Below are 10,120 nucleotides of genomic sequence, written 5' to 3' on the forward strand. Positions count from 1 at the left end.
CATCGTTGGCTGCAGCTAAACACAGAGCAGGCATTGTGCTTGCTTTTATACGCACAGTGCTGTCCCTCATCATCACACAGGAAGCTCATTATATGCAGATTGTTATGAAAAATGAACCCCAAAATGCATTGCCTTTTAAGAAGGACAGACACTGATCGGAAGCTCCGGGTTTTGCGCTAAGTTCAGCTCCGTCGGGAAATGACAGAGACCACACATAACAAGATCTTGGGGACTTAACTACCAGTACATGTGGAGGATGAGACAATGACATAGTTCCCTTACATGCCTTGCTGGTAATTAATAGTAAAATAAATGTGTGACAGGGACCCAGGTGGCGCTGTGGTTAAACCACTGAGCCTAGGGCTTGCTGATCAGAAGGTCGGCGGTTCGAATCCCTGTGACGGGGTGAGCTCCCGTTGCTTGGTTCCAGCTCCTGCCAACCTAGCAGTTCCAAAGCACGTCAAAATGCAAGTAGATAAATAGGAACCACTACAGCGGGAAGGTAAACGCCGTTTCCATGTGCTGCTCTGGTTTGCCAGAAGCGGCTTTGTCATGCTGGCCACATGACCTGGAAGCTATACGCCGGCTCCCTCGGCCAGTAATGCGAGATGAGCGCGCAACCCCAGAGTCAGTCATGACTGGACCTAATGGTCAGGGGTACCTTTACCTTTACCTTTAAATGTGTGACATGACATCACATCCAGGATTCATGCTCCTTCATTTGGTAGCCAGTGGAGGATCGAGGAAAATGTTAACAGGGCGACAGCATATCACCTGTTGGCCAAGTAGGGATTTGAACCCGGGCCTTCCAAGTCCTAGTCCGACACTCTAAGCCCATTTAGCACAAGGGCTTTTTCCTAGTCATTAAAGTGAGCTGGAACAAAGCTTACCGAAGCATACGTGGACTTAGGACACTGCTTTTGAATCCCCCAAAGCAAAATGGGTTAAACAAAAGCAAAGCAGATCACTAGAGGAAACATGTACCATAACATTAGGCATACAGGCCAACGCACACAAAAATAGCATGTTAGATATTAAAGGATACAATATACACAGGTTGTCATGGTCCAGGGAGTTTTCTTTGATACATTTTATGCAGGCAGAAGGGTTCAAACCTAGATAGCAAAACTATCCGTACAGGCTGTGTGCGCTCAGTTTCTTTAAAGGAAAATCACACCCTCAGTTTTGAGCACCAGCCTCTTAATTCCGGTAGTAATGTGGTTCTCTGCCAATCCAAACAGTCCTGGGTTACATTACAAACTAGACAAAAGAACTTTAGAGAGGTGTGACTCATCACCCGCAGGAAGAGGGGTAATTGCTAAGTACTTAGGAAGCACCTGCAGGAGTTGTCTTGCTTAGTGGTAAAAGTCAATGGTTATTCATTATGTGAAAACACATTTGGATATTAAACAAGATAGCTCAGTTTAAAGCTGTTGTGAATAGTTTGGCTAAGGCAATATAAATCAAGCCTATCTTTATATATCTGTCATACAACTGCAAAGAGGAGTACTTCGTTTAATTAAGGGAGAGTATCCTTGCCTGTTGGGTACTATTCAGTCACAAGCGATGATGACTTGATTTAATGTCTGAATATGGGTGTAGCTTGCATTAGATACAGCACCGGATTCCGGAGTTAGTTGGGGCAGGGTGTGACCTGACAGTAAGGCTGGCTAACCTACAGCGGTTCCAATTACAATTATGCTCTCATTGCTTTGACTAAAGCAAAATGGCACACACACTTACAGGGCATTCACAGAGTTACAGCTGAATTGAGATTTGCAGTAACGTGTGTGTGTCCATGTGTGAATCAGAGGCCTTTCTCTACACTCCAATTTGTTCACAATTCTCAGCAATTCCAGATAGTAAGCAAAGGGAAAGCTGTGTGTATGTATATCGATTTGAAAACAACAGTGTTTTGGAAACAAATTTATATCACAGATTGAAATGTGTATGGATTACCGGTAGTTGCATCTAAAAGAGATACGTAAATATATGCTTTCTAATCAGAAGGGAGGAATGCTAAGGAATTTTTTGAAATGAAGCCTTTCAAAATGGCGGCCTGTCAGTTGCTCCCCCCCCCAACCCAATGTTCACTTTCAGGCCCACTGTGGGGAGGTACATTCTCTCACGACGACACAACATGCCTAATTTTATATGGCAAATGTTGGAGGATGGACTTTTGGCCAGAATTTCACCATTCTGGGCCTCTCCCCTGCCCCCACCCGTCCCAGTCTCTTTTAATTCCCCATAGGCCGGTATACAGTTACAGATGGCGGCTTGCCCTGGGCCAGAATAAGAATGCTTCACCTCCCTTCAACCTTCATACCTTCATCTCTCAGCAGCCCTCAGTGCCTTTTGAAGCCTCAAATATTAATATTATTTAAATTGGAGTTGTCTCGCACTAGGTTTCGGGGCGAATACCTTTGAGACCTCTCGTCCGTATTGCTAAACAAGAATATGCAAGTTGCTTGCTGGCTGCATTTTGTTTTGTTCCAAATGAAACTTAACGGAAGACTTAATAGGCATTCAACTGCTCATAACAGATTGCAGTGACTTTATGTACGCCACTCCCTCCAGCCTCTGCCAACATTCAGAAAAAGCCTAAGGGGAGATACCAAAGCTGGCTGCTGCTGTATTTTAGTGTATTGTACTTGGGATTTGTTTGAAGAAAAGAACAGCAAGGCTAGTTCTGCTTCCCATAAATAATTATAGAGTCCCCCTCCTTTGACATGTTTTCTGACAGTGTATTTACCGAATTAAAACATGAAATGAGCTTAATAGCAGTAATATCGGTGTTCTGAGGTAAATCTGACAGAACAGGCATAATCTTCCCCTATTGCTTCTCTCTAAAGATTAGGGACTCTATTGCCCCACATTGAAACAAGTTTTCTTGTGGGTTCAACTGAACTCTAGAATAGGACTAATTTATTAGGGAAATAAATCTATAACAGGACCATACATGGAGCGAAATCAACTCATGCTTTATTCCCGTTTGAAATTCCTACACAGGACAGGGTGCTGGAACAAGCCTCGAGCTCATCCACACCACAGGCAGAGACTTTAGGGTGATTTGAGTCTCAAGCCAAGGCTATAAAACCTTTTTGCCTTTTGGAGATGTCATCGTGGCAGGACTGGCTGCAAAAGGAGGGAGAATGAGCATCCTGGAAGCTTCCTCAGCTCCTCCCTTTTCAGCCCCCTCCTGGTTCTGTGAGACAGTGCTGCAGGAGAGGGTGGGGAAGCACCTGGCCCTTCACTTGTCTGACTTGCCTCTGCCTCCTCTTCTTCCCATCGATCCTGTGCTCTACCCTCCCGCTCTTAAGCTTCCCCTGCCTCTGATCCGTGCCTCGTGGCTGTACAAGGCCCCACAAACCACTGCCCCCCATCCTAAGTCAGACTCCAGCTCCCCTGCCCTTAGGGCACACTCGTCAGCTCCTGCCAGCCCCAAAGATCAAATCTTGAGAGTCGCAATTGTTTACACAATTACCAGCTCCTGCAGAGCAGCAAATATGTTGCTTTCTTCCTTTTTAATAAATGGGCATTCGAACGGAAGAGAAATCCCACCTGTTGCAGCCAGTCAGTTAGAAGCTAGGCGGTTTTGTTTTGAGATGTATTAGGACATTTTGTTCCAGGTCCAGAATATTTAAGCACAGCTAAAGACTGATTGTCTTTCATTGTGTACTCTGAGCGTCATTTCTCATGTTTTGAACAAGGGGCCGCAGTGTTATCGTTGGGTCTGTGTTCAAAACAGAGAAACAAAGTATTTTATTTTAAATCTGCAAACAGACAATGCTACTTTTATATTTTGCCTCATAGCTTTGCTATCTCTATTAAAAACAAAAACAAAAACTCATGTTTTGGCTTTTGACACCGATCATGCTCACAGATTGGCATAAAGCACTCACATTTTCAGCTACCTTTCATCTGTCTTTAATATTTGCTTTCTAATTCATGGTTTACATTAACTACAGCTGTTTCCCCCTCCACTAGAAAGGCAGATATTCTTTCTGTGGTTTGTTGTCTTGATGGTTAGCTCAAAGCCAGAGTAAATAGAACAAGCTTCTTGTGTTGGCCCAGAGCAGGTGGAAAGGAGTCTCTGCCCCCATGGCTGGCTTTGCTCCCTGTTGCATAAGTGGAGACAAGGAAAAGACTCTTGAAGAAGAGGGGGGGATAGGAAAAGTGCTGTTTACAGTTGTCCTCAGCTTTTCTCTAAGGTGCTCAAATCAACGGAGGTGTCTCCCAAGAACTCAAAAAATAGTAGGTTATCATGAGACCCAATAACATATATGGAGCTTCACAGCCAATTAGAAATTTGAACCAGTTTCTAATATTCAGAACAAAAAGTTTGGGCTCTCCAAACAAACAAGCATTTCTCTTGTACGAGTCTCACACCTGCCTGTGCTGATCCTTCTAAATTTGCTTTGACTTTGAAAGGTGCATTGAGATTGGAACAGTCCCCACCAGAATCAGCACACCCAACCCAAAAAATAATAGAATCGTAGAGTTGGAAGAGACCACAAGGGCCATCCAGTCCAACCCCCTGCCAAGCAGGAAACACCATCAAAGCATTCTTGACATATGCCTACCAAGCCTCTGCTTAAAGACCTCCAAAGAAGGAGACTCCACCACACTCCTTGGTAGCAAATTCCACTGCCGAACAGCTCTTACTGTCAGGAAGTTCTTCCTAATGTTTAGGTGGAATCTTCTTTCTAATGTTTAGGTGGAATCTTCTTTCTTGTACGGTAGTTTGAATCCATTGCTCTGTGTCCGCTTCTCTGGAGCAGCAGAAAACAACCTTTCTCCCTCCTCTATATGACATCCTTTTATATATTTGAACATGGCTATCATATCACCCCTTAACCTTCTCTTCTCCAGGCTAAACATACCCAGCTCCCTAAGCCGTTCCTCATAAGGCATCGTTTCCAGGCCTTTGACCAAAAAGGTTGCCTTCACCTGGAAGCGCTGTGTGTGTGTGTGTGTGTGTGTGTGTGTGTTGTGAATGACGGTCTATATGGCATATGCTGTTGCTTCTTGAAGGCACTGCTCAGATACCTTTCGATCACAATCTCTTCAACGTACCAACATACCATGGAGGAGAAAGTGGCTTCCCCCCATTATTTCCTTTGGTTGTGCCCATGCTCATGCATTTAGTGTGCATAGGATTGCAGCACTAGCTGCTCCAAATGCTATAATAATTTTATTGAACAAAACAGCACAGTCATTGATCCCAGTTTGCAACACTCTTGCTCACTTCTTGTCCTTCCTTAGTCTTAACTTCCTGTGTGAGCAACCTCCTCTGAAAGTGACAGCTACATACTGTAATGTCTCTCCGTAGCAGCCTTCTCAAACCAGTGTGGTGTATGGCCTACGGGTTCTAATCCTCACTCTGCCATGGAGCTCCTTTGTGCCAGCCACTGCCTCTCAGCCTAACCTACCCCACAGTGTTGCTGTAATGAAAAAATGGGTAGAGGGAAAGCCATGTATGTATGCCACCTTGAGCTCCGTGGAAGAGAAGGTGCGATACAAATGCCATAAACAAACAAATAAACTTGGTGCCACATGCTGGCTGGGGGCTGATGCTAGTTGGAGGGGAAGACTGCTCTACATAGATCAGTATGAAGTCTTTCATTGTGTCTCCTTTCAGTGTTGGTCTCAAGAGGTGGTGGTTAAGCAAGGGTTGAGCAAGTCTGGACAGTTGTATGGAAGTGGGTGCTGGTGCCTAAATCTCTTGATTGCCTCTGACAAAAAATGGACTTTTTTGCTTTAGTGTCTTCTTTGGCAATCACTCGAAGCTGAGTGAGATTGTCTTCCATGAACACGGTCTTAACAGTGTGTCCGTAAGTGACTGTGGAAGCCAATTCCGGATCCACATGTACTTTCACATTGGGAACATAGGTTTCTGGGCAGGAGCTGATCTTGGTGAGGGTTTGCCAAATGTGCACATTTCTCCCTTGCGTCCTGAGTTTGAGCATCTTCAGAGTCCATTAAACCTTTGGTAAAGGCTGTTCCCGGAGTGCCTGGTGTGCTCTGGTCCATGGGGTCACGAAGAGTCAGACACGACTAAACGACTAAATAACAACAACAACAAAGGCTGTTCTCCAATTGGAGTGCTTGCAGGCCAGTGTTTCCCAATCGTGGGTGTTTAAAGATTTTTAAATATTTACCTTGAGAGAGTCTTTAAACCTCTTTTGTTGACCACCAGCATTATGCTTACCATTTTAAAGTTCGGAATAGAGTAGTTGCTTTGGAAGACGATCATCAGGCATCCGCACAACATGACCAGTCCAACAAAGTTGATGTCGAAGAATCATTGCTTCAACACTGGTGATTTTTGCTTCTTCCAGTACACTGGCATTACAGTAGTTTGCCTGTCTTCACAAGTGATATGTAATTTTTTTGAGAGACACCATTGATGGAATCTTTTGAGAGTTGGAGATGTCATTTATAAGTGGTCCATGTTTCACAAGCATACAGTAAGGCTGGTTGTACAATAGCTTTGTAAACAAGCACATTGGTTTCCCCGCGAATCTCCCGTACCTCAAACACTCTGTACTTCAATCAGGAGAAAGCTGCACTTGCAGAGCTCAGGTGATGTTGGATTTTGGCATCAATATCAGCCCTTGTGGAAAGATAACTTCCCAGGTAGGAGAAATGATGGACACTTTCCAATGTTACACCATTGAGTTGGATTTGTGGCGCTGCGCTTGTTGGTGCAGCACTTTGGATTTTTGGATGTTGAGTGATAGGCCAAGCTTTTTGTAAGCTTCTGTAAAGATATTTAGGGTGGTTTGGAGGTCATCCTCTGAGCGTGCACACACTATGTTGTCGTCAGCATACTGAAGCTCTATGATGGAAAGTCTTTGCTTTCAGCCTACTCAGATTAAAGAGCTTTCCATCTCTTTGATATATGATTTCTACCCCGGTGGGGAGTTTAGTGTATTATCTGTAGGAAAGTTATCTGTAGGAAGTACTTCCCTCATTTACTCAGTTTGTTAGAGTAAAACCTATGCCTACGTTTTCCAAATAGGCCATATGATTCTGTGGTGATTTTAATCTGTTTTTGTGTTCTCTCTACTTCAGTGCTAATAGTTATATTTTTAAAATTGAATACATCTATGATTCTGTTCTTGGATCCCTTCTGCTGTGTGGATTTATGGATCAGTGAATATATGAACATTGGACCGCCAACACCTACTCTTTTTTAGACCTGTTTCATTTCATATATGATGATCATCCAAGCTTCTCAGATAAGAAAATGTGTCCTGTTATTCATTACACCATTCTTCTGATATACTGTGTTTTGTTTTCTTTTGTTTGGTTTTAGGTCCAAAATACTACAAGAATGGTGACTGAGAAGTAATGAAGATTTGTTAGGGTGATCATGATGATTGTATTAAACATGGGGAAACACAATAAATTGGCATTGGGATGAGTTGATCAGTCAACTGTAGTCTCAAGACTGGAACTCCGTTGAGTATTGAACTGGCATCCCAAGGAATGTGGGGCAGGGATTCAGTCTGTGCCACTGTATTTGGTTGAACCACTGTGTTTGGTTCAGATTTATGTTTAATCAAGGCTTAAGATCAAGAACTTATAAGGCAACAAGCTAGCTTAAGAGGGTGCCAGACAGGCCACGTGTGGCTTGCACAGCTCTAGCATGACGCCATTGCTCTCCACCCTCCAGCATCTGCTGCCTGATGGGGGGGTTATGTTACACTTCCTAGTGGGAGATCTGGCCCTGATATGTCTTGCGATTAAACATAAAATGTACAGCCAGCCTTGCCTGAGCCACTAGGGGATGGGTGAAAATAAACTGAATCAGCATTTGATTCCCTGGCTGCTACATGTGGGAGAAAGCTAGGTTTGTCTTGCCGAGGAAATAGGTGCTATAGCTCCCTTTTGGGGGCCAATTGGTACATAGCTTATTTTTTGCTACTAGTTTTGGGTTCTAATGGATGTGTGTTATCCTTTTTTAAAATTCAAAAATACAGAATAAAAAATCCTGAACGTATGTCTGCCTTTAACACTTCCAAACCTATTTGGCTTTAAAAAACAAACTCTTTTAAACCTGGATTGTTAACCTGAGGGCCAAACCTGGCCCAACAAACCACAGGAAGTTTGTCCACTAGTCCTGAAGCTTGTTCTCCTGATCTCAATCAGACCAAATCCCTCTGCTTGTATTGGAATATAATATATATATGATAAGAATAATATTGGAGAAAACTGGATATTGAAACCTGCTTAACCTAAATCATATATCCTAGTTTTACAGCGGCCCTTTAAAGTACGCTTCACACAGAGTATATGTGTGAGCTGAGAGGGTTAATAGCTCAGCAATCGTCCTGCCGTAGGGCCTCTGTGACGTGTCCATGTAAACAGGAAGTAGTACCTGTTGCTGTTGTATACTTTGTTATATAGGACTGTATGTTTTTATACTGTCTGTTCGTGTCGCAGTTCCAGCCGAGGATGGAGTTGAACTCTCCTGGCTGTGAGCTGCCCTAAGCAATAAATCTCTTTGTTTTAATGAACAAGGGAGTGGACCGTTATTTCACAGGCATGGAGAGTCGGATAAAGTTTCCGCTGCTACGGACTGTTATCTAAACTTGGAAGGAAAAGTTTCTGGAGGTTTTTGAAACAGAGCAAAGACATTTGTGACGGAGCGTACTGGGCGAGTATTTTTTGCAAGTGTCTGCAACACAGCTAAAGTTGTTCGTAGGCAGATAGATTTCTCTGCTATCTTTCTGTCTCACAAAGCTGTGTTATTGATAATTGCCAATTAGACAATTGGACAATCTAATAATATGCAGTCAGAAGTTGACCTGGCTAAGAAAACACCACCAAGAGCGTAGGGAATTATCTCCCTTATATGAAACCCCTTACTAGCTGCACACTTGTAAAAGTATGCAGATGAAAATACAAACGGTTGGGTTTCTTTAACTGAAATACAAACTGACTCTAAAGAGACTTTAAACTAAATATAAATGCTTTCTCCCACATTCCAAACCTCCCACAAAACTCCCATTAAACTACCCAAGAATTAACAGCAAACTAGCATTATAACTAAGCAATCATACTAAGATTCAACTAAGGAATCTCTTAAACTGAGAGAGTTATCTACTTAGAGATGAATCAAACTGAAAGATCTAACTAAGAGATACAGAAGGCTTTCTGGCAGAGCCTTATATACAAGAAGCAGAGCCCACACCTGTGAGCAATTAACAGAAATCACCTGCACCTGTTTCTCTTCAACAGACAGTATTTACATTAGACCGGCTCTAAAATAACTTGACTATTCAAAAAATCCAACAGCTTGCTCTTTCTTTAGTGATTGCTCTGTGAAAATGAGTCAGAGCACCTCATAACCTGGTCTCAGTGCTGTGGTTGGTGGTCAGTACTGAGATTGGGAGATTTAAAATCTCTCTCTCTCTCTCTCTCTCTCTCTCTCTCTCTAGAATCTCTCTCTAAACAGTAAGCAGAAGGCCTTTATCTCCTGATCTCAGTGCTGAGCACCACCATAGAGAGATGTGCAGTGAAAGGCATCATTTTTCCTGTACTGCACTGGACAAGTCCTATATGTGATGGGGATGTCTTTATAAGAACTGTCGTCTTGCCAAGGAAGAGAGCAAGTGCTGTACATATGCATTCACGTGCGTATAAGAGAGTAAAAGATGTAGAAAGAGAAGGAGTGTTGTGTGCCTGTATGCTTTGCTTTAAGCTCTGAGTCATGCTAAGAAAACTTAACAACTGCTGCTGGTAGCATAATTAGTACTCCAAAATAAATTCTGAAAAAAAACACATGCACGCACACACACGTGTGATACCTACCATTTGGCTAGATGACACAGCTGTAATGAGTATACTTATAATTATCCCAAATAAATTTGGCTACAATTGTGACTATCAAAGCTATTAATAGGGGAGAAAGCCTTGGTAAGCAAATAACAAATATCAGAATCAAATCCCTTCTGTATACATTTATTCAGAATTTTGCAAAGCTTTAAAATTGGGAATGAGTCACCTTGCTAGCACTTATTCATGCATAAAGAGGATTGTGCTTCCCTTTTAAGCTCCGCAGTTTTGCACACAGTTTTGGATGCACAATACTGCTCTTTTGCACCTAGAA

The sequence above is a fragment of the Zootoca vivipara genome, chromosome 3 (assembly GCF_963506605.1).
Source record: "Zootoca vivipara chromosome 3, rZooViv1.1, whole genome shotgun sequence".
Taxonomy (NCBI): domain Eukaryota; kingdom Metazoa; phylum Chordata; class Lepidosauria; order Squamata; family Lacertidae; genus Zootoca; species Zootoca vivipara.